Here is an 18,672-nt window from a genome sequence, read left to right as displayed (position 1 = left end):
CGCATGCCCCAATTCCAAACGAAATGTATGCGGACATCTTCAAGTCCTTTTGCAAACTCAAAGGCTTGAAACACGACTGGGAAAATACTTCCTACAAAAATATCTACATCAATCTGAAAACGCAAAATGAAAAGAAAATTGACAAGATCGATGAAAACGGAAAGAAGATTCCTTGGAATGAAATCCTCTTGAAAAACAAGGGAATCAAACTCTTCCTTCCACCTCACCTATCCTCCATGTCCTTCCGGATTGCACATGGAGGATACAAATGGGGAGATTTTAATAGATCAATACATTCCGACAGAAAAACAAACTGCAAATTCTGCAGAAAACCAGAAGACAATGTGGCCCACGTCCTCACCAAGTGCTCCTTTGCACAAGGAATATGGGAACGCCTGAAACAACAATATCTTGACCTAACCAAGGAAGACATAGAAATAACAAAGGACATGATCCTTTACAATCAACTCCCTGGAGGACAAACGAACAACCCGATTCTTTTGACCATGATGAATGTCGCCAAGCACACCATCATCCAAAAGAAGAAATCTCTGGACATAGGCGACACATATATACAGGACACAAAACGGTCCACCACTCAAGCCCTGTGGGTGATCATGACAAAAACGAAAGACATAACACAAAAACATAACATTCCTTTGTCATCTGACATTTCTACTCCTTCCAAACCTCCTCCTACGGTCAGAAGAAAGAAGAACCAGTCGAGATCCACTCTTCAACCGCCCTCTCAGTCGTCCTCGGTGGTAGGGATGACTGATTGCAGCGGTGGATCTCACTAGCACAGTACGGTCGTAGATCATCTTTGAAGAAGCTTAGACAGCCAAGGGCGTAACAACCCACCTTTAACCCGTCCCTCTCACTCATCTACAACGGCCTGATGCCGGAAGAGTGATTGCAGCGGGAGATCTTTAACCGTCCCTCTCCGTTGTCCCACTCGCTCTGGGATGACAGGATTGCAGCGGCCCATCCCAAGACGACTCTAGGGTCAGCGAAAGCTACCCTCCTTCTGGCCGCTCCTCTCTGGCATCTCCGCCAAATGAGGTGTCAGACTGCAGCGGCCCGTTTCCTCCAAACAGGTGCCCTTCTTGAAGCGGGCAACAAGAAGATACACACACATAAACAATTACAAATAAAATTAAAATTAACTCTTTGACAAAACGCGCTAGTTCTTGAGCTTGACCCGCCATCTCCTAGTCTGCTCCAAGATCAGCAAGAGGAAAGTCGAGACAGGCAGATCAGCTTGAGGCAGCCACTAACCAAACATTTACATCCACAGATTACCATCTACCGCGGTGGGTCCCTTCGGTCGTAGTGAGTCCCTCGCCTCCCTGGTAGGTATCTTCCATGTAAGTATGGTGTGCCTGCTGAGTGTTTGGGTGTGTGGACGGCTCCCGGAGCGGACGCACTAATGATGAGACAGGAAACAAATCCATTCCATATGGACAATTTGTAAACCTGCAAGATGTAGTGGTATCCATCTTGAACTCTGAGCGTTGCGCGAAAAAAAAAAAAAAAAAAAAAAAAAAAAAAAAAAAAAAAAAAAAAAAAGCTTGACCCGACATCTCCTAGACTGCTCCAAGATCAGCAAGAGGAAAGTTGAGACAGGCAGATCAGCTTGAGGCAGCCACTAACCAAACATTTACATCCACAGATTACCATCTACCGCGGTGGGTCCCTTCGGTCGTAGTGAGTCCCTCGCCTCCCTGGTAGGTATCTTCCATGTAAGTATGGTGTGCCTGCTGAGTGTTTGGGTGTGTGGACGGCTCCCGGAGCGGACGCACTAATGATGAGACAGGAAACAAATCCATTCCATATGGACAATTTGTAAACCTGCAAGATGTAGTGGTATCCATCTTGAACTCTGAGCGTTGCGCGAAAAAGAAAAAAAAAAAAAAAAAAAATAAGATCAAGTGTAGTATCTGTTCTTCTCAGTTTAATACCTGGGACGCCCAGCATCGCTGGGCTCTTGTATTAAATGTATGTTTGAAGACGGGGTGTCGATTCAAAGCTCGCTTTGTCGCACCCACGGGTTGTCCCGGTATTGCAGTACCTCCGGGTTCGGCCCACATCCCACCTTCGGGTGGGATAAATGAACAATCAATCATTGAAAATGCGAATCATGGCTTTCGTTGTTCGTCGGTCTCATTTCTTGTGTTTTATTGGTCGTCGTGTGTATCATATGTCATTTTCTGTTCATTTTCATTCATTGCGCCGATGTTATCTACTCTCTCGCGTACGTGTGTGTGGTGTTGCAAATTTTTCGCTTGTTGTCGCGTGTTCTGCAATGACTCTCTATTGAATAAAAGTTCCTGTGCTGAGCAATTCAGCCAGCACAGCTGTGCCAATAATGCGACTCACCTTGTCAAACATGTGATGTTCTCCTACGCAGACACAAACTTCTTTTCGTCGCGAGTCGTGAACAAACCAACTGACTGACCGGCCGGCTTCAAGCGGCACGTGACATGCAGAGTCTTGCATTAGTTTAATAAATGTCTTGCATTAGTTTAATAAATGTGAGCAAGCAATGCTCAGAGGGCGACTTACCTTTCAAAGAATAGAATGCGATCACTCATCATATGATAGCATGTATGGCAGCGAATGAAACTGAGCTTTGCTGCAGGCCATTGGCTTGAAATAAAAACAGCATTCTTAAGAAAATTTAGCCCGCTATATATGGCGCTTGGTTAAGCTTCTTCATCATTCTATTTGAATACAAGGTAAGTGCGCCTGAGCATTGTTTGCTCTCATTTTTCAAACTCATACATTGTTCTTTTTCGAAGTAAGTGAGTGATCACAGAAACAGCAGCAGCTGCTGAAGTGTCGTCGAAAGGTTCTGCTATCACACAAAAAAGGCAAACAAAAGCAACGGAGCAAAGCCGAAGAGAATCACGGTCCCAGAAGAGAGATGCTGACAGGCAACCAACTCATACTTACCTGACGAGGGTCTTCACCGTGATCACGTAGGCGGTGGGCCCAGGGCGAGACTTCACCATTGCACTTCGGAGAAGTTGACCTCTGCGATTACCCCAAATGTGGGTAACTCGGTCGTATAATTTCTGTTAGTGGGGACTGCGTTCGCGCTATCCCTTTTTTAACTCATCAACCGAAAGCGAAGAAGAAGAAAAAGCTTTTTCCATCCCCCCCCCCCCCCGTACAACACATATCAAGCGTTTGGAGACCGAATTGTTGTCTTGTGTCCTGCTGTTGCGAGACCACAAGCTGAAAGCGAAATCATCTGAAAGCTTTTTAAGCGAATCAAAAGCAAGAGGTGAGCGTACTTGCTTCGGCAGTACATATACTAAAATTGGAACGATACAGAGAAGATTAGCATGGCCCCTGCGCAAGGATGACACGCAAAATCGTGAAGCGTTCCATATTTCTTTTAGTCACCGACTGGATGTGCATCCACAGTTCATCGACATGCTTTCTATGCCTTGTCCTTTGCTTGGATGCGACTTGATCGCGTCGTCACGCACGTGGTGTGCCCACGTTGCCAGGCAGTGGAGAACACCAGCCATTCGACAAAGTCGATTTCAAATGCGACCAGGACTGCTAAAAAGGCTGGTAAAAGTTAGGCCGGTGTCGCTTTCACTCGCTCGCTCTAGCGAGGAAAGCAAGGCTTGCTTGTTAAACGCTTTTTGGCAGCAATCATTCTATTTGAATAAGGTAAGTCTCACGAGCCTTATTCAAAGTGCGAACGATTAATTGCGAACTGGTGGCTTTGGAGACATTGCTGCCAAAAAGCGACTAACAGCAAGCCTTGCTTTCCTCGCTAGAGCGAGCGAGTGAAAGCGACACCGGCCTAACTTTTACCAGCCTTTTTAGATTTTTTTTAAAGTCAGTTAGATAAATAAATAACTAGAAAGTTTAGAAAATAGCCTAAGTCAGCTAGATCAGTGGCCCCCTGCTGGGAACCACTGATCTAGGCGAGTAGTTAGCTTTTTTTCCCTCCCTAGATTTTTTTTTGGAGTCAGCCTTTTCCCCTTAAGGGAATTAGCTGATTGCCACGTAGAAAGTAGGTCAGGTGAGAATAGCCAGTTAGCTACAGCGAGTCTAGACAGTACGTGACCAGCTTTTAGGGTGTGGTCAAGACAGAATTTAGCTAAATTTTCCTTCAGAAGGAAAATTTAAAACTTGAAAAGCTTGGACTTTGGTAAGTCTTTGTTAATTCTTATATTTAAAATAACATAAACTAAACACCAGCTATACTCATGGGCGACTCTAAGGCCAACGAGTTTAAATATCAAAGAACCTTGGTTGTGCAAGCATCCAGCCAGTCCTGGCTTGATGTAAGCACTTTCATCAGTTTCTTTATGCAAGATGGCTTCCTTGCAAAGTATGGAAAGGAGCTAAAAGCTGTGCGTGCCAAGAGCCTGCGGCAGCACATTTTCACCGTCACGTTCTCAGCTTCTGAGAACGAAACCAAATCCGTGCTGATGGAACAGCTGGCGCTAGACCATCAGTCACCCGTGACCTATTCACACAAGGAAGTAGGTTACGTGATCAAAGTATGGCGACCGATGCCACCATGCGACGTGATCACATTATATCCAGTGCCAGACGAGTGGCATCTGGATTTAATTAATGAGTTTGCTTGCCAAGCAAACTGGGGAAATGTTTACCAGATGGTTAAAGGTAAACACAAGCAGCACCCCACCATCTGCAACGAGTTTCTGCATGTGTACCTGCAGAACACTAAACTCGCCAACATCCCAGATAAGGTGCAGATGTTTGGTGAATGGATCTCCATCACCAAGCCTGGAGAAGGACATTTGCCACTCTGCCAGATTTGCAAAGTCCGGGGACACCTAACATCAAAGTGCCCCACGAAACCGAAGAAGACCCAGGCCAACCCACCTCGAGACCGGGAGTCCAAGGCCGACCCACCCCGAGACCGGGCGCCTAGACAACCCAGGAAACAGGGACGCTCGAGAGAATCCATAAACAGAAGCAACGAACTCTTCTGCCAAAGATCAGAGGCCGCTTTCCTTGCGAGACAGGCCGAGAAGTCCAGACCGCGTTTTGCTGCATCCAGACCAAAAAAAACGTATGTGTCAGATTCGTCGCCAACCAGGCAGCAGCTCGCCTGTCATGTGTGCCGATCAACAGGCCGACACAAACCTGGTTGCAATGCAAGAGAAAAGTTCAGGGAAAAGAGTAGGAAGAGAAAGAACCCCCCCACGAGCGACGATGGCTTTATCACCGTGGGCAAAGGAGGGAAACACAACCCCAAAACCTCCATGCGCAGCATCTTCTCATCAGATGCTGAGATAGTGGATAAGCCCATGTCCAACACAGAGTCCAAGACATCGACTCCAAAAGAACCCTTGCTAAAGCGGAGATCGATTGCCCAACCAGCATCTCCCAGGACGACGAATCCCAGAGACCACGACGCATCCCACGCCAGCTCCAAGGATGCGTCGGTCTCAGTTGACAATGACAACTCGTCAACTGACTCGGAGTCCGTTTCTTCGAGAGAGTCTACGCGGGCTGAACTGACCGGGACCTCTCCTCTCCATCGAAATGTCTTCAGTTCGGTGGATGAGCTCACGGACTCAGACGGCGTCCCATCCAACTACACGGTCTAGTCCAAAACTCTTAAACTTTAATCTGCTTTTTCTCTATCTATAATCATGTTCACAGATACGGAGAGTGACGATTCGGACGCCGGACTGGGCAACCTCAAGGTTGGCTCAATGAACATCAACGGAATATCCAAGAAATTGCGAGATGTCAAACAGTTCTCTACATCTCACAGACTCTCTGTACTGGCAATTCAGGAAACACACAGAATCCCCACCGATCAACTCGAGACGTGGGCTCAACATAACAATTACATAACATATACAAACATAGAACCTGATAGAACCCCCTTCTATGCAGGGACAATGTTCATCGTAAAGAAGGACATACACGATAGGTCCGAAATCACACATCACACAATAGTACAAAATCGAATACATCACCTCAACATCAAATGTGGTAAAAATAACATAAACATATTCAATGCATACCTTCCGCAGAGCAACGGAGAGAGAAAGTCATGCTTTGAACTGCTCTCCGAGGCTATGCTGGAATATGAACATCAACATGTGGTCTTACTTGGTGATTTTAACGTGATCCTTGATCCGTTGGACACTGCTAAGCCGCAATTTTTCTTCACTACACCGGATAAAACAGCACTTAGAACATTAATACATCATAACCAATTGACAGACATATTCAGACAAGAATATCCTTACAAAAGACTGTTCACGCGCCAAAACCACAACAGTAAGACCAGGATAGATAGAATATACATAAATGAACATGCACTTGAAAATTATCATAACATCAAACATGAATACTTCACATCATCAGACCACTGCACATTACCAATAATTCATCTAAAATATCAACAACACACCAAATGGGGTGAATATTCATACAAAATCAATAACAGCATATTAGAATATGCTCACGTCATAACAGAGCTCGAAACGGCTTGGGAAAACTGGACCATAAACGTACCACAAATAGAACCACCAGACATGCTTATAAGGTGGGATCATGGCAAGAAAATGTTGAAAAATCGACTGATTGAACTCTCGCAAGATGTCGCACTCAAGCGTAGAGAAGATTACAATCAAGCGAAAAATATGCTCCACACTCTGGACGCTCATCCAGACCACGTCCTGGAAGATCGTCGCCCGGAATTCTTGGAGAAAATCAACAACTTCTACGATTATAAAGCAGTCGGATCTCAAATCAGATCCAGAACAACTCCAACAAGCGATGAAGAGCCCTCCAAAAGCTTCTTCAAAGCAGAGGAACAAAATTGTAAAAGTAGCTCTATCACTGAGATACACGACGCAAACAACACAACTCTCACCAAGAAAGAAGACATTCTCAAAGAAGTACACAGCTTCTACCACTCCCTATGGGGCATAGAAGACCACATCAACCCTCAAGAACAGAACAGTTACCTAAACATTCTGGGAGAGGCCAAAATTGAAGAAGACGCAGCTGAACAAGCAGAACAGCTCATAACTCTAAAAGAAGTAAAAACCGCCATCGATTCTCTTAACAAGGATTCTGCACCTGGATCAGATGGTCTCGGCTCATTATTCTACCAAAAATGCTGGCATTTCCTGAAACACGACATTCTAGAGATGCTTACAAATTGCTACTTGAGAAAAACAATGACTCCCTCAATGAGAGAAGCAAAAGTGAAGTTAATCTTTAAAAAAGGTGAAAAAGAAAAGCTCAAAAATTGGAGACCGATCTCTCTACTCAACACTGATTACAAGATCTTGAGTAAAATCCTCTCCAACAGACTCACACCCATGATCACAAACCTGATTTGTCCGAATCAGAAATGTGGACTGCCAAACCGCAGAATAGAGCATGTCACAATGAACATACAAGCTGCCCTGGAAGCTTCTCAAACACAACACAGGGACTTGTACGTCATGATAACTGACTTTGAAAAAGCATTCGACAGAGTTAGTCACTCCTTCCTCTATGGAATCTTGAAGAAACTCGGAGTAAAACCAATAATGATGAACTACCTGTCTTTGGTATACAACAAAACAAAAAGCAAGATAGAAATCAACGGAGCCTTAACAAAACGAATCAACGTCAAAAGGGGCATAAGACAAGGTTGTCCCCTCAGCATGCTCTATTTCATAATCTGTGCCGACGTGTTGACCCGTCGCATAGAAAAAAACCATCTGATCAACGGTTTTCGCTTTTCCAAGCTGACAATCAAAATCCAGCAATATGCGGACGACACTACATTCATCACAAGAGACATTCCATCTCTCAAAGAAATCAACAGAGAACTAGCCATCTACCAGACGATGTCCGGCCAGAAAGTGAACCAGGGAAAGACCCAGATCCTGGCGTCCAAACCGGACCTGGCCCAAAGAGCTCAGCAGCTCTTTCCAGAAGCTGCGATCTTGAACAACGTCAAGATCCTGGGCATCTGGCTAGGAACAAACAAAACAGAAGTTGACAAGATGAACTGGCAGACCGCCATCAAGAAAACTCAAACGATCGCCAACATCCACAAACCACGAAGACTCTCCCTCTATGGAAAGATTTCCATCATCAACACTCTCTTGGTACCCGTCACTTTGCATCTCAGTAGAGTGCTGATGCCAACGAAACAACACATCAAAGAACTAAACAAAATCCTCTTCGACTTCCTCTGGTATCCTTCGCCATTTGAACAGCTCCAGAGAAGCAAGACATTTCCTCCTGTCAAAGATGGAGGCATCAACATGGTGGACATCCAATCAAAATTCCAAACTAGTCGCATAGACAGAATTCGCCACCTCTTCCCACTAGAAGACGCCACCGAAATCTGGCACGAATGGGCCATGTTCAATTTGAGCTACAGAATGAGACACATTAATCCTCATCTGTTCTCCAACAGCATTCCGCATGCCCCAATTCCAAACGAAATGTATGCGGACATCTTCAAGTCCTTTTGCAAACTCAAAGGCTTGAAACACGACTGGGAAAATACTTCCTACAAAAATATCTACATCAATCTGAAAACGCAAAATGAAAAGAAAATTGACAAGATCGATGAAAACGGAAAGAAGATTCCTTGGAATGAAATCCTCTTGAAAAACAAGGGAATCAAACTCTTCCTTCCACCTCACCTATCCTCCATGTCCTTCCGGATTGCACATGGAGGATACAAATGGGGAGATTTTAATAGATCAATACATTCCGACAGAAAAACAAACTGCAAATTCTGCAGAAAACCAGAAGACAATGTGGCCCACGTCCTCACCAAGTGCTCCTTTGCACAAGGAATATGGGAACGCCTGAAACAACAATATCTTGACCTAACCAAGGAAGACATAGAAATAACAAAGGACATGATCCTTTACAATCAACTCCCTGGAGGACAAACGAACAACCCGATTCTTTTGACCATGATGAATGTCGCCAAGCACACCATCATCCAAAAGAAGAAATCTCTGGACATAGGCGACACATATATACAGGACACAAAACGGTCCACCACTCAAGCCCTGTGGGTGATCATGACAAAAACGAAAGACATAACACAAAAACATAACATTCCTTTGTCATCTGACATTTCTACTCCTTCCAAACCTCCTCCTACGGTCAGAAGAAAGAAGAACCAGTCGAGATCCACTCTTCAACCGCCCTCTCAGTCGTCCTCGGTGGTAGGGATGACTGATTGCAGCGGTGGATCTCACTAGCACAGTACGGTCGTAGATCATCTTTGAAGAAGCTTAGACAGCCAAGGGCGTAACAACCCACCTTTAACCCGTCCCTCTCACTCATCTACAACGGCCTGATGCCGGAAGAGTGATTGCAGCGGGAGATCTTTAACCGTCCCTCTCCGTTGTCCCACTCGCTCTGGGATGACAGGATTGCAGCGGCCCATCCCAAGACGACTCTAGGGTCAGCGAAAGCTACCCTCCTTCTGGCCGCTCCTCTCTGGCATCTCCGCCAAATGAGGTGTCAGACTGCAGCGGCCCGTTTCCTCCAAACAGGTGCCCTTCTTGAAGCGGGCAACAAGAAGATACACACACATAAACAATTACAAATAAAATTAAAATTAACTCTTTGACAAAACGCGCTAGTTCTTGAGCTTGACCCGCCATCTCCTAGTCTGCTCCAAGATCAGCAAGAGGAAAGTCGAGACAGGCAGATCAGCTTGAGGCAGCCACTAACCAAACATTTACATCCACAGATTACCATCTACCGCGGTGGGTCCCTTCGGTCGTAGTGAGTCCCTCGCCTCCCTGGTAGGTATCTTCCATGTAAGTATGGTGTGCCTGCTGAGTGTTTGGGTGTGTGGACGGCTCCCGGAGCGGACGCACTAATGATGAGACAGGAAACAAATCCATTCCATATGGACAATTTGTAAACCTGCAAGATGTAGTGGTATCCATCTTGAACTCTGAGCGTTGCGCGAAAAAAAAAAAAAAAAAAAAAAAAAAAAAAAAAAAAAAAAAAAAAAAAGCTTGACCCGACATCTCCTAGACTGCTCCAAGATCAGCAAGAGGAAAGTTGAGACAGGCAGATCAGCTTGAGGCAGCCACTAACCAAACATTTACATCCACAGATTACCATCTACCGCGGTGGGTCCCTTCGGTCGTAGTGAGTCCCTCGCCTCCCTGGTAGGTATCTTCCATGTAAGTATGGTGTGCCTGCTGAGTGTTTGGGTGTGTGGACGGCTCCCGGAGCGGACGCACTAATGATGAGACAGGAAACAAATCCATTCCATATGGACAATTTGTAAACCTGCAAGATGTAGTGGTATCCATCTTGAACTCTGAGCGTTGCGCGAAAAAGAAAAAAAAAAAAAAAAAAAATAAGATCAAGTGTAGTATCTGTTCTTCTCAGTTTAATACCTGGGACGCCCAGCATCGCTGGGCTCTTGTATTAAATGTATGTTTGAAGACGGGGTGTCGATTCAAAGCTCGCTTTGTCGCACCCACGGGTTGTCCCGGTATTGCAGTACCTCCGGGTTCGGCCCACATCCCACCTTCGGGTGGGATAAATGAACAATCAATCATTGAAAATGCGAATCATGGCTTTCGTTGTTCGTCGGTCTCATTTCTTGTGTTTTATTGGTCGTCGTGTGTATCATATGTCATTTTCTGTTCATTTTCATTCATTGCGCCGATGTTATCTACTCTCTCGCGTACGTGTGTGTGGTGTTGCAAATTTTTCGCTTGTTGTCGCGTGTTCTGCAATGACTCTCTATTGAATAAAAGTTCCTGTGCTGAGCAATTCAGCCAGCACAGCTGTGCCAATAATGCGACTCACCTTGTCAAACATGTGATGTTCTCCTACGCAGACACAAACTTCTTTTCGTCGCGAGTCGTGAACAAACCAACTGACTGACCGGCCGGCTTCAAGCGGCACGTGACATGCAGAGTCTTGCATTAGTTTAATAAATGTCTTGCATTAGTTTAATAAATGTGAGCAAGCAATGCTCAGAGGGCGACTTACCTTTCAAAGAATAGAATGCGATCACTCATCATATGATAGCATGTATGGCAGCGAATGAAACTGAGCTTTGCTGCAGGCCATTGGCTTGAAATAAAAACAGCATTCTTAAGAAAATTTAGCCCGCTATATATGGCGCTTGGTTAAGCTTCTTCATCATTCTATTTGAATACAAGGTAAGTGCGCCTGAGCATTGTTTGCTCTCATTTTTCAAACTCATACATTGTTCTTTTTCGAAGTAAGTGAGTGATCACAGAAACAGCAGCAGCTGCTGAAGTGTCGTCGAAAGGTTCTGCTCACACACAAAAAAGGCAAACAAAAGCAACGGAGCAAAGCCGAAGAGAATCACGGTCCCAGAAGAGAGATGCTGACAGGCAACCAACTCATACTTACCTGACGAGGGTCTTCACCGTGATCACGTAGGCGGTGGGCCCAGGGCGAGACTTCACCATTGCACTTCGGAGAAGTTGACCTCTGCGATTACCCCAAATGTGGGTAACTCGGTCGTATAATTTCTGTTAGTGGGGACTGCGTTCGCGCTATCCCTTTTTTAACTCATCAACCGAAAGCGAAGAAGAAGAAAAAGCTTTTTCCATCCCCCCCCCCCCCCTACAACACATATCAAGCGTTTGGAGACCGAATTGTTGTCTTGTGTCCTGCTGTTGCGAGACCACAAGCTGAAAGCGAAATCATCTGAAAGCTTTTTAAGCGAATCAAAAGCAAGAGGTGAGCGTACTTGCTTCGGCAGTACATATACTAAAATTGGAACGATACAGAGAAGATTAGCATGGCCCCTGCGCAAGAATGACACGCAAAATCGTGAAGCGTTCCATATTTCTTTTAGTCACCGACTGGATGTGCATCCACAGTTCATCGACATGCTTTCTATGCCTTGTCCTTTGCTTGGATGCGACTTGATCGCGTCGTCACGCACGTGGTGTGCCCACGTTGCCAGGCAGTGGAGAACACCAGCCATTCGACAAAGTCGATTTCAAATGCGACCAGGACTGCCGGCCGGCGGACCGAAAGCGCCGCCGCGATGTCTAAACGTCGACGTCGTGGAGCATTGCTTTATCGCTTCTCGGCTCTCAAGAGCTAAGATCAAGTGTAGTATCTGTTCTTCTCAGTTTAATACCTGGGACGCCCAGCATCGCTGGGCTCTTGTATTAAATGTATGTTTGAAGACGGGGTGTCGATTCAAAGCTCGCTTTGTCGCACCCACGGGTTGTCCCGGTATTGCAGTACCTCCGGGTTCGGCCCACATCCCACCTTCGGGTGGGATAAATGAACAATCAATCATTGAAAATGCGAATCATGGCTTTCGTTGTTCGTCGGTCTCATTTCTTGTGTTTTATTGGTCGTCGTGTGTATCATATGTCATTTTCTGTTCATTTTCATTCATTGCGCCGATGTTATCTACTCTCTCGCGTACGTGTGTGTGGTGTTGCAAATTTTTCGCTTGTTGTCGCGTGTTCTGCAATGACTCTCTATTGAATAAAAGTTCCTGTGCTGAGCAATTCAGCCAGCACAGCTGTGCCAATAATGCGACTCACCTTGTCAAACATGTGATGTTCTCCTACGCAGACACAAACTTCTTTTCGTCGCGAGTCGTGAACAAACCAACTGACTGACCGGCCGGCTTCAAGCGGCACGTGACATGCAGAGTCTTGCATTAGTTTAATAAATGTCTTGCATTAGTTTAATAAATGTGAGCAAGCAATGCTCAGAGGGCGACTTACCTTTCAAAGAATAGAATGCGATCACTCATCATATGATAGCATGTATGGCAGCGAATGAAACTGAGCTTTGCTGCAGGCCATTGGCTTGAAATAAAAACAGCATTCTTAAGAAAATTTAGCCCGCTATATATGGCGCTTGGTTAAGCTTCTTCATCATTCTATTTGAATACAAGGTAAGTGCGCCTGAGCATTGTTTGCTCTCATTTTTCAAACTCATACATTGTTCTTTTTCGAAGTAAGTGAGTGATCACAGAAACAGCAGCAGCTGCTGAAGTGTCGTCGAAAGGTTCTGCTCACACACAAAAAAGGCAAACAAAAGCAACGGAGCAAAGCCGAAGAGAATCACGGTCCCAGAAGAAGTAAGTGAGTGATCACAGAAACAGCAGCAGCTGCTGAAGTGTCGTCGAAAGGTTCTGCTCACACACAAAAAAGGCAAACAAAAGCAACGGAGCAAAGCCGAAGAGAATCACGGTCCCAGAAGAGAGATGCTGACAGGCAACCAACTCATACTTACCTGACGAGGGTCTTCACCGTGATCACGTAGGCGGTGGGCCCAGGGCGAGACTTCACCATTGCACTTCGGAGAAGTTGACCTCTGCGATTACCCCAAATGTGGGTAACTCGGTCGTATAATTTCTGTTAGTGGGGACTGCGTTCGCGCTATCCCTTTTTTAACTCATCAACCGAAAGCGAAGAAGAAGAAAAAGCTTTTTCCATCCCCCCCCCCCCGTACAACACATATCAAGCGTTTGGAGACCGAATTGTTGTCTTGTGTCCTGCTGTTGCGAGACCACAAGCTGAAAGCGAAATCATCTGAAAGCTTTTTAAGCGAATCAAAAGCAAGAGGTGAGCGTACTTGCTTCGGCAGTACATATACTAAAATTGGAACGATACAGAGAAGATTAGCATGGCCCCTGCGCAAGGATGACACGCAAAATCGTGAAGCGTTCCATATTTCTTTTAGTCACCGACTGGATGTGCATCCACAGTTCATCGACATGCTTTCTATGCCTTGTCCTTTGCTTGGATGCGACTTGATCGCGTCGTCACGCACGTGGTGTGCCCACGTTGCCAGGCAGTGGAGAACACCAGCCATTCGACAAAGTCGATTTCAAATGCGACCAGGACTGCCGGCCGGCGGACCGAAAGCGCCGCCGCGATGTCTAAACGTCGACGTCGTGGAGCATTGCTTTATCGCTTCTCGGCTCTCAAGAGCTAAGATCAAGTGTAGTATCTGTTCTTCTCAGTTTAATACCTGGGACGCCCAGCATCGCTGGGCTCTTGTATTAAATGTATGTTTGAAGACGGGGTGTCGATTCAAAGCTCGCTTTGTCGCACCCACGGGTTGTCCCGGTATTGCAGTACCTCCGGGTTCGGCCCACATCCCACCTTCGGGTGGGATAAATGAACAATCAATCATTGAAAATGCGAATCATGGCTTTCGTTGTTCGTCGGTCTCATTTCTTGTGTTTTATTGGTCGTCGTGTGTATCATATGTCATTTTCTGTTCATTTTCATTCATTGCGCCGATGTTATCTACTCTCTCGCGTACGTGTGTGTGGTGTTGCAAATTTTTCGCTTGTTGTCGCGTGTTCTGCAATGACTCTCTATTGAATAAAAGTTCCTGTGCTGAGCAATTCAGCCAGCACAGCTGTGCCAATAATGCGACTCACCTTGTCAAACATGTGATGTTCTCCTACGCAGACACAAACTTCTTTTCGTCGCGAGTCGTGAACAAACCAACTGACTGACCGGCCGGCTTCAAGCGGCACGTGACATGCAGAGTCTTGCATTAGTTTAATAAATGTCTTGCATTAGTTTAATAAATGTGAGCAAGCAATGCTCAGAGGGCGACTTACCTTTCAAAGAATAGAATGCGATCACTCATCATATGATAGCATGTATGGCAGCGAATGAAACTGAGCTTTGCTGCAGGCCATTGGCTTGAAATAAAAACAGCATTCTTAAGAAAATTTAGCCCGCTATATATGGCGCTTGGTTAAGCTTCTTCATCATTCTATTTGAATACAAGGTAAGTGCGCCTGAGCATTGTTTGCTCTCATTTTTCAAACTCATACATTGTTCTTTTTCGAAGTAAGTGAGTGATCACAGAAACAGCAGCAGCTGCTGAAGTGTCGTCGAAAGGTTCTGCTCACACACAAAAAAGGCAAACAAAAGCAACGGAGCAAAGCCGAAGAGAATCACGGTCCCAGAAGAGAGATGCTGACAGGCAACCAACTCATACTTACCTGACGAGGGTCTTCACCGTAATCACGTAGGCGGTGGGCCCAGGGCGAGACTTCACCATTGCACTTCGGAGAAGTTGACCTCTGCGATTACCCCAAATGTGGGTAACTCGGTCGTATAATTTCTGTTAGTGGGGACTGCGTTCGCGCTATCCCTTTTTTAACTCATCAACCGAAAGCGAAGAAGAAGAAAAAGCTTTTTCCATCCCCCCCCCCCCGTACAACACATATCAAGCGTTTGGAGACCGAATTGTTGTCTTGTGTCCTGCTGTTGCGAGACCACAAGCTGAAAGCGAAATCATCTGAAAGCTTTTTAAGCGAATCAAAAGCAAGAGGTGAGCGTACTTGCTTCGGCAGTACATATACTAAAATTGGAACGATACAGAGAAGATTAGCATGGCCCCTGCGCAAGGATGACACGCAAAATCGTGAAGCGTTCCATATTTCTTTTAGTCACCGACTGGATGTGCATCCACAGTTCATCGACATGCTTTCTATGCCTTGTCCTTTGCTTGGATGCGACTTGATCGCGTCGTCACGCACGTGGTGTGCCCACGTTGCCAGGCAGTGGAGAACACCAGCCATTCGACAAAGTCGATTTCAAATGCGACCAGGACTGCCGGCCGGCGGACCGAAAGCGCCGCCGCGATGTCTAAACGTCGACGTCGTGGAGCATTGCTTTATCGCTTCTCGGCTCTCAAGAGCTAAGATCAAGTGTAGTATCTGTTCTTCTCAGTTTAATACCTGGGACGCCCAGCATCGCTGGGCTCTTGTATTAAATGTATGTTTGAAGACGGGGTGTCGATTCAAAGCTCGCTTTGTCGCACCCACGGGTTGTCCCGGTATTTATGTATATGTATATTATGTACATTAATAATGTATATTAAATACCTGGGACATATTCAATGCATACCTTCCGCAGAGCAACGGAGAGAGAAAGTCATGCTTTGAACTGCTCTCCGAGGCTATGCTGGAATATGAACATCAACATGTGGTCTTACTTGGTGATTTTAACGTGATCCTTGATCCGTTGGACACTGCTAAGCCGCAATTTTTCTTCACTACACCGGATAAAACAGCACTTAGAACATTAATACATCATAACCAATTGACAGACATATTCAGACAAGAATATCCTTACAAAAGACTGTTCACGCGCCAAAACCACAACAGTAAGACCAGGATAGATAGAATATACATAAATGAACATGCACTTGAAAATTATCATAACATCAAACATGAATACTTCACATCATCAGACCACTGCACATTACCAATAATTCATCTAAAATATCAACAACACACCAAATGGGGTGAATATTCATACAAAATCAATAACAGCATATTAGAATATGCTCACGTCATAACAGAGCTCGAAACGGCTTGGGAAAACTGGACCATAAACGTACCACAAATAGAACCACCAGACATGCTTATAAGGTGGGATCATGGCAAGAAAATGTTGAAAAATCGACTGATTGAACTCTCGCAAGATGTCGCACTCAAGCGTAGAGAAGATTACAATCAAGCGAAAAATATGCTCCACACTCTGGACGCTCATCCAGACCACGTCCTGGAAGATCGTCGCCCGGAATTCTTGGAGAAAATCAACAACTTCTACGATTATAAAGCAGTCGGATCGCAAATCAGATCCAGAACTATCCCAACTAGCGATGAAGAACCATCTAAAAGCTTCTTCAAAGCAGAGGAACAAAATTGTAAAAGTACCTCTATCACTGAGATACACGACGCAAACAACACAACACTCACCAAGAAAGAAGACATTCTCAAAGAAGTACACAGCTTCTACCACTCCCTATGGGGTGTAAAAGACAACATAAACTCTCAAGAACAAAACAACTACTTAAACATTCTTGGAGAGGCCAAAATTGAGGAAGACGCAGCTGAACAAGCGGAACAGCTGATCAGTCTCAAAGAAGTAAAAACCGCCATCGATTCTCTTAATAAGGATTCTGCACCTGGATCAGATGGTCTCGGCTCATTATTCTACCAAAAATGCTGGCATTTCCTGAAACACGACATTCTAGAGATGCTTACAAATTGCTACTTGAGAAAAACAATGACTTCCTCAATGAGAGAAGCAAAAGTGAAGTTAATCTTTAAAAAAGGTGAAAAAGAAAAGCTCAAAAATTGGAGACCGATCTCTCTGCTCAACACAGACTACAAGATCTTGAGCAAAATCCTCTCCAACAGACTCACACCCATGATCACAAACCTGATTTGTCCGAATCAGAAATGTGGACTGCCAAACCGCAGAATAGAGCATGTTACAATGAATATACAAGCTGCCCTGGAAGCTTCTCAAACTCAACACAGGGACTTGTACGTCATGATAACTGACTTTGAAAAAGCTTTCGATAGAGTTAGTCACTCCTTCCTCTATGGAATCTTGAAGAAACTCGGAGTAAAACCAATAATGATGAATTACCTGTCATTAGTTTACCACAAAACAAAAAGCAAAATAGAAATCAATGGAGCTTTAACAAAACGAATAAACGTTAAAAGGGGCATACGACAGGGTTGTCCCCTCAGCATGCTCTATTTCATAATCTGTGCTGACGTTCTCACCCGACGCATAGAGAAAAATCATCTGATCAACGGTTTTCGCTTTTCCAAGCTGACAATCAAAATCCAGCAATATGCGGACGACACCACATTCATCACAAGAGACATTCCATCTCTCAAGGAAATCAACAAAGAACTAGCCATCTACCAGACGATGTCCGGCCAGAAAGTGAACCAGGGAAAGACCCAGATCCTGGCGTCCAAACCTGACCTGGCCCAAAGAGCTCAGCAACTCTTTCCAGAAGCTGCGATCTTGAACAACGTCAAGATCCTGGGCATCTGGCTAGGCACAAACAAAACACAACTTGACAAGATGAACTGGCAGACCGCCATCAAAAAAACTCAAACGATCGCCAACATCCACAAACCACGAAGACTCTCCCTCTATGGAAAGATCTCGATCATCAACACTCTCTTGGTACCCGTCACTTTGCATCTCAGTAGAGTGCTGATGCCAACGAAACAACACATCAAAGAACTAAACAAAATCCTCTTCGACTTCCTCTGGTATCCTTCACCATTCGAACAGCTCCAGAGAAGCAAGACGTTTCCTCCTGTCAAAGATGGAGGCATCAACATGGTGGACATCCAATCAAAATTTCAAACAAGCCGCATCGACAGAATTCGCCACCTCTTCTCACTAGAAGACGCCACCGAAATCTGGCACGAATGGGCCATGTTCAATTTGAGTTACAGAATGAGACACATTAATCCTCATCTGTTCTCCAACAGCATTCCGCATGCCCCAATTCCAAACGAAATGTATGCGGACATCTTCAAGTCCTTTTGCAAACTCAAAGGCTTGAAACACGACTGGGAAAACACTTCCTACAAAAATATCTACATCAATCTGAAAACGCAAAATGAAAAGAAAATTGACAAGATTGATGAAAACGGAAAGAAGATTCCTTGGAATGAGATCCTCTTGAAAAACAAGGGAATCAAACTCTTCCTTCCACCTCACCTATCCTCCATGTCCTTTCGGATTGCACATGGAGGATACAAATGGGGAGATTTTAATAGATCAATACACTCCGACAGAAAAACAAACTGCAAATTCTGCAGAAAACCAGAAGACAATGTGGCCCACGTCC

The 18,672-nt window shown here is 45.1% G+C and overlaps 10 non-coding genes and 3 pseudogenes across 10 annotated transcripts; all 13 read left to right on the top strand.

Moving 5' to 3' along the window:
* The first annotated feature begins 1,868 nt into the window (after positions 1-1,868).
* Positions 1,869-2,093, top strand: LOC145772885 (U2 spliceosomal RNA; annotated as a pseudogene).
* Positions 2,094-2,947: 854 nt separating this feature from the next.
* On the top strand, positions 2,948-3,110 carry LOC145773422 (U1 spliceosomal RNA). Its single transcript, XR_014289804.1, has one exon. It is a non-coding gene; the product is annotated as a U1 spliceosomal RNA (small nuclear RNA).
* Positions 3,111-3,295: 185 nt separating this feature from the next.
* LOC145772942 (U6 spliceosomal RNA) lies at positions 3,296-3,402 on the top strand. Its single transcript, XR_014289368.1, has one exon. It is a non-coding gene; the product is annotated as a U6 spliceosomal RNA (small nuclear RNA).
* Positions 3,403-10,313: 6,911 nt separating this feature from the next.
* Positions 10,314-10,538, top strand: LOC145772884 (U2 spliceosomal RNA; annotated as a pseudogene).
* Positions 10,539-11,392: 854 nt separating this feature from the next.
* Positions 11,393-11,555, top strand: LOC145773421 (U1 spliceosomal RNA). The gene has a single exon (XR_014289803.1). It is a non-coding gene; the product is annotated as a U1 spliceosomal RNA (small nuclear RNA).
* A 184-nt stretch (positions 11,556-11,739) lies between these two features.
* On the top strand, positions 11,740-11,846 carry LOC145773037 (U6 spliceosomal RNA). The gene has a single exon (XR_014289457.1). It is a non-coding gene; the product is annotated as a U6 spliceosomal RNA (small nuclear RNA).
* Positions 11,847-12,080: 234 nt separating this feature from the next.
* LOC145773528 (U2 spliceosomal RNA) lies at positions 12,081-12,274 on the top strand. The gene has a single exon (XR_014289903.1). It is a non-coding gene; the product is annotated as a U2 spliceosomal RNA (small nuclear RNA).
* A 978-nt stretch (positions 12,275-13,252) lies between these two features.
* On the top strand, positions 13,253-13,415 carry LOC145773420 (U1 spliceosomal RNA). The gene has a single exon (XR_014289802.1). It is a non-coding gene; the product is annotated as a U1 spliceosomal RNA (small nuclear RNA).
* A 183-nt stretch (positions 13,416-13,598) lies between these two features.
* Positions 13,599-13,705, top strand: LOC145772941 (U6 spliceosomal RNA). The gene has a single exon (XR_014289367.1). It is a non-coding gene; the product is annotated as a U6 spliceosomal RNA (small nuclear RNA).
* Positions 13,706-13,939: 234 nt separating this feature from the next.
* On the top strand, positions 13,940-14,133 carry LOC145773527 (U2 spliceosomal RNA). The gene has a single exon (XR_014289902.1). It is a non-coding gene; the product is annotated as a U2 spliceosomal RNA (small nuclear RNA).
* An 854-nt stretch (positions 14,134-14,987) lies between these two features.
* LOC145773513 (U1 spliceosomal RNA) lies at positions 14,988-15,150 on the top strand. The gene has a single exon (XR_014289890.1). It is a non-coding gene; the product is annotated as a U1 spliceosomal RNA (small nuclear RNA).
* Positions 15,151-15,333: 183 nt separating this feature from the next.
* On the top strand, positions 15,334-15,440 carry LOC145772939 (U6 spliceosomal RNA). The gene has a single exon (XR_014289365.1). It is a non-coding gene; the product is annotated as a U6 spliceosomal RNA (small nuclear RNA).
* A 234-nt stretch (positions 15,441-15,674) lies between these two features.
* Positions 15,675-15,840, top strand: LOC145772913 (U2 spliceosomal RNA; annotated as a pseudogene).
* Positions 15,841-18,672: the final 2,832 nt, after the last annotated feature.

The sequence above is a fragment of the Aplidium turbinatum genome, chromosome 6 (assembly GCF_918807975.1).
Source record: "Aplidium turbinatum chromosome 6, kaAplTurb1.1, whole genome shotgun sequence".
NCBI classification, from domain to species: domain Eukaryota; kingdom Metazoa; phylum Chordata; class Ascidiacea; order Aplousobranchia; family Polyclinidae; genus Aplidium; species Aplidium turbinatum.
The sequence above is the reverse complement of the archived record's forward strand: the minus strand, read 5'-3'. Positions and strand labels throughout refer to the sequence as shown.